Below are 5,148 nucleotides of genomic sequence, written 5' to 3'. Positions count from 1 at the left end.
GTTGAACTTCTTCAGAATATCTTTTATGTACTTAGTTTGCCTTAAGTACATTCCACTATCATTCCTTTGTACTTCAATGTCAAGAAAGTAGTGTATATGTCCTAAGTCTTTGAGTGAGAAAACAACATTTAATTGATTGATGAAAATTTCTAAATATTGACAGTTGCTTCCTTTTACAATAATGTCATCAACATAAATGAGAAGGACGTGGTATGATTTGTACCTCTAAAAATGAATATTGTAAAGAATCACTTTTGGTGTTTTGAAAACCTCAATTCAGAATTGTGTCTCTTAGTTTATCAAACCAAGACCTTAGTGCCTACTTCAAACCATATATGGCCTTGGATAATCTACATGTATGATTCGGTTTGGTTAAGTCTATGTAGCCTTCAGGTTGATCGATAATAACGTTGTATAGCAGTATGACCAATCCTTCTACATACTTGGCATATTGGTTTTGACATCCTACCTCTTCCTTTACCACCTCTCGTGCCTCTTCCTTCTTGGCAACAAAGTCTGTAAAGACATTCATGTTAAGGCTGCTAAAATTATTGAGTTGATCTAATATGCTTTTAAAGGTTAACAATTGAGTTTGCAATTCAACCCAACTAATGTTAATCTGGTTAGACATTTTGACAACCATTGGATTATAATTAGAATCCAAACCATTTAGTGTCTGAGTCACTAAATTAGAGTTAGAGATTGTGAGCCTATCAACTTTAACTTGTCAACAAGATTTTTCTTCTTGCTAAGATATTGCTTCATCTTCACGTCCTCTTTACGTGTGTTGTGAAATTCAGATTTCAAATAGATGATTCTAGATCTGGTGTGTACACTAGCAAGGCTTTAAACTTCATCCCAAAGATGTTTAGATGTTTTACAATGAAGCAATTGAGTTCTAATGTCAATTGACATAGAATTCATCAACCATCCTAGAATGGCTTGATCTTGGGCTTGCCAATCCTCATAGTTAGGATTGACTTTTGTTGTCGTGTTCTCCGCAACAAAGAATTGGTCTAGACATTCTATTATCCCTAGTATATAGCCATCAAGTTTACATCCTCTAATAATTGGTAAGCATAGAGATTTTCATAGTGGATAATTCTCTCTGTCGAACTTGACAGATATTGTAGAAGGTAGGTCATTTTACTGATTGGCAACGATGACATGATGAGTGTGGTTATGGATCAAGAGTTGTTTGCTTGATAACTCTGATGCCAAGATAGAAAATGGTATTGAATGTAATAATTTGCATTGATCATGTATTGTTTAAATACAAGTAGTAATGTACAATCAAGATCTTATAATTATAGTAATATAGATCAAGGTTGTCAAACTTGAGAGTTTGCGTAAACTCGTAAGAGCTTCGTAAACTCGGATCATAAACTCGTAAGAATTTACTTTATATAAAATAGTTTAAAATATTTATAAATAATATAATAATTTAATATTTACGATATTATAAATAATTTTTTTATTATTATAATTATTAGTTTATCATATTATATATTTAAATATTTTTCTTTAATATTATTATTCTTTTATCATAATTTTAATTGAATATAATTAGAAAAACAAGTTGTTTGACTTAGTAAGTGGAAGAGGGTTTACAGTGTTCGAAGATGGTACAACAAGATCGACGGCGAGAGCGACGACAAGGTCAACAGCCAGTGCAAATGGCGGGAACGAAAGCGAGATCGAACGATGAAAACAAAGGTGGCGAGACGGAAGGCGAGATCGAACGTCGAGATGGACGGTGCAACGGAGGGCGAACCTGATTAATGAGGGCATGATAGAGGGCGAGATCAAAGACGAGAGTGTGAGAACGAAGATGAACCATGAGCGAAGATGAACAATGAGTGAATCTGTGAAACGAAAGCTCAAAAATCTAATCTGGTGAACCCTGAATACAAAGTCGTTTTGTGTTTTTGTAATTTCTAACCAGACTCGCAAAATCGGAACCAGACACACGAGTTGAAGCGAGTTTATCGAGTCTACCACCGATTCCACCAATCCTATCCCGAAAGCGAGTTTGCTTATGAGTTAACTCGAAAGCATTGTGTGAACTCGTAAACTCGACTGAGTTAACGAGTTAACTCGACCGAGTTAACGAGTTAACTCGCGAGTTCGATAACACTAATATAGATAAATACTTTTCTAAATATAATGGTAATGAATAATTACAATAATTACTATAATATTACACCATATAAGAAAATTAATATTGTGAATAGTCAAAATGAAAAATCATAAATGATAAAATATTTGATTCTGTTTAATTGTTTTTTGAGATAGAAATACTTCATGGGTAATTTTTTTTTTATATTAAAGGGAATATGCATTTAGACTTGTTAGAAGGAAATATATGATAACTTACCCACGAACTACCAACAAAGTGAGGTAAGTAAGGTTTGAAGTTGTTTTTTAAACCATATTAAGTCCTAATAAATAAACTGAGATATGGAATACTTATATAGGAATATTCAAATAATCAGCACACACATGATCAAACCTTACCATTATGCATATTTTGGTTTATAGTCAATAACTTAAAAAGAATTATTGTTTGCAAAAGAAAATTAGTTTTGTGTTGGAACGTATTTGTGAGATTTTATGAATAAGATGTCTTGCAAAACATTGAATACACATTCACGCTCTATTATAGTGTGATAATAAAGTTGTAAAATTGTTTGTAATTTCATTAAACATGATTAAACTAAAGGTGGTAATACCAAATAAAAAACATTTACTTAATAATTTAAAATAATAATTTTTAATTATATATTTTTTAATTTAAAATTCTAATATATATTATATATTATTAAAGTGGGCGACAATATTTTTAGTTGTACAAGCATTATTTTTCTTTAACAAAAACATGTTGAAATTGATAAATTCCTTTGTCATCATAAGTCCTTTTCTCAACTTGACTTTTATTTTGTCTTTCTTTACTTTTGTAACTTTCACTCGTGTTCACCGACTCTTATTTGGCGTTAAAACTTTTTAGTATTAACGTAATATTTCGCATGCGTTCACTTTTTTTTTATCATAATATAAAACAATAATTTTTTATTACAATTACAAAAATAAATTTATATAAATTTTATAATTTTAGATAATGTTTACTTTTTAAGATAATTTTTTATTATAAATATTTTGTTTAGAAAAAAAAAACTATTCAATAAAAAAATTGTTAAATTTAAGATAGTCACTTAAAGAATAAAATTTGTAAAATAATTGTTTTGATTTTAAAAAATAGTTAAAAAATAAAATTAAAAACAAAATGTATATCCTAAAATAGAAAATCTCTTTTTATATAATAATATAGGTACGCACATCAACATACATGTGGAAATTAATCAATATAAATACTATTATAATTTTTTAATCCACAGAAATTGAAAAGAATAATGCAATGTAATATTAATTTACACTTTTTTACCAATTAATTTAAGTTTTTATGTGTTCATGTAACATCCCAAAATTATACAGTCATCAACTATATACTTAGAATAATCACATATATTAATAATTCAAAACAGTTTTAAAACAAAGGGAACGCCGACAACGAAAGTGGCCGAACGGCCATTAATGTACATAATTCAACGAGCGTTCACAAATAAGAGAGGACGAACGGTTTACAAAACTACTACCAAACGTCCTAATATTTACACATTCAAAAAGAGCGCTCGCTCACAGCCGCTCGCTATTCTAACTACTATATCTAAAAACTGAACGCCCTTACTGTTCGGCCTTCACTTCTACTTCTACGAGATTGGCGTCCTCCAAATTTTCTTCTTCCAGTGTTTCTTCCAGTAACGCCTCTCCGTCTGCTCACATCCACACGGATGATCATTGCACAGACAAGACGAAGGTTCAAGGACGAACGACAACACAAGAAAGAGACACAGGGTAAGCTTATTGAATTTAATTCATTCCAAAACATACATTTCATGCATATCAAATCCAGCAAGTAAGTTCACAACGTATACATTCAATTCATACATAAATTTCATCCAAAATCCTGATACTAGACCGACCGTCCGGACTGTATGAATCCTGTGTAGCTAAGGCGTCCGTGCACTCAGGTGGGTAACTGGAATGCTCATCAGTAGCCACCTAAGGTTAGTCTGTTATGTCCAAGTTACAGTTATGGACTAGACCTCCTGCCACTGCCACGCATGACATACTCCTCTCTACTTGAGAACGAGCACTCACGGAATATCAGGATGGATCACCATCTAAGCTTACCACGTTCATACTTAGAAACCTCAATATCCATTCAAGAGTCGTTCCACCCTGGAATGCTCGTTTAATTCCAAAATCACAATTTCAGTTCACATAGTGTTCGCACACCTTAATTTATCCTCTTGAATACATTTTCATTCTATGTTCCACTTTCTTAAAAAGACGAACGTTCACTCCTCTTCATAACGAGGACGAACGTCGAGGGCGAGACCGAGAAAGACTTCTTGAATTAGTTAAATGAACTAACTCTAGTACGATCTGGAAAACTTAGAATAATTTAAGTTCAATGACTCTGGAACGAATCCAATGGATAGATACCTCACAACTTGGTTGAATAAAATAAACCGAACACAATTTAATTCAGGGGACAAACCGCCAGTCAATGACCGAGCACGAAAGTAGGCGTTTAATAAATAATTTGGACGAACATCACTGAAAACTTGGACGAACGCTATTTAAATTTAGGACGAACGCTTATGGGAATTCAGGACGAGCGCTATTCTCGCTCGTTACAATTTACGGAAATGGACGAGCGTTCGGTCTAAGACCGAGCGCCACTTAGGACGAACGTTCAATAGACGACCGAGTACAATTTAGGACGAACGCTCAGTGTAAGACCGAGCGCTACTTAAGACGAACGCTCAAATAGCATTTCAAAAGGGGACGCTCGTTCTTAAGTCGAATCCTTTCCAAATGAAAGAAGTCCTACTCTAAATCATTGCCAGGGAAAACCGAACGGTAGAAGACCGTTCGATGACGAGCGTGCATTATCAAAGTAAGAACTATTATTTTGCCCAGATTTTTCACATGATTCATATCTTATAATCTATCTCCACCATAAATCTCATACATTACAGAATTCATATTATCATATTTCAGTTCATACTTTATACATCGTAT

The sequence above is a fragment of the Vigna angularis genome, chromosome 9 (genome assembly GCF_016808095.1).
Source record: "Vigna angularis cultivar LongXiaoDou No.4 chromosome 9, ASM1680809v1, whole genome shotgun sequence".
In the NCBI taxonomy this organism is placed as follows: Eukaryota; Viridiplantae; Streptophyta; class Magnoliopsida; order Fabales; family Fabaceae; genus Vigna; species Vigna angularis.
The sequence above is the reverse complement of the archived record's forward strand: the minus strand, read 5'-3'. Positions refer to the sequence as shown.